Consider the following 705-nt stretch of genomic DNA (forward strand, 5'->3'; position numbering starts at 1 on the left):
GCCCCGCTCGTGCGGGTACCGCCGCCTGCCGCGCCACTGTGTTTATGCACCGGTTTGTGGCCGTGATGTGTTTTTGGTGACCCGGGGTCAGCATCCCTGCTCACAGGCTTGTCAGGAGGAGATTCATTCACAGATGTTAATGGGCAGATGGGAAGAGGAGAGAGGTTTTAGCTCAACCTGCACAGCTCACGCCAGCAACCCTCGTGTCCCCGCCGTGGGGACAGCGTGGGCCCGGCACAGCCAGCGCGCTGGAGCGGTACCCGGGCTTCTGCTCCCAGGTCCATCCAGGGGGATGCCTCCTGTGCTTTCTGATCTCCTGGGGTGACTCCTACATGGGCAGCCTGTGCCGAGGGGTGGATGGGTCCCATGGCACAAAGGAGGGTCTGTCCCTCCCCGGGTTACTGCCCAGTGCATGTTCTGGGATGTGTCACGGACACCTTTGCTGCTGGCTGGACATGGGTGCCTCTGCAGCCGAGACTGTCCCTCTCCATCAGCCGGGGGGGGATGTGAGGACCTGGGGAGGGGAAGGCACCATCGGCTGCGGTTGCTGTCAGACGCATTTGCTTTTCCTGCAGCGGTGCAGGTGTGTGGGGCAGTGCAAACCCAGCGGGTCGGGAGCCAGACCCGTGCCGGGATGCAGGGCAGGGATTGTGCGGACTGGCCAGTGGGCAGGAGCAGGATCGGGCCCTCGGCAGGCCTACCCTG

This window comes from Charadrius vociferus, unplaced genomic scaffold (genome assembly GCF_000708025.1).
Source record: "Charadrius vociferus isolate BGI_N301 unplaced genomic scaffold, ASM70802v2 scaffold259, whole genome shotgun sequence".
NCBI classification, from domain to species: Eukaryota; Metazoa; Chordata; class Aves; order Charadriiformes; family Charadriidae; genus Charadrius; species Charadrius vociferus.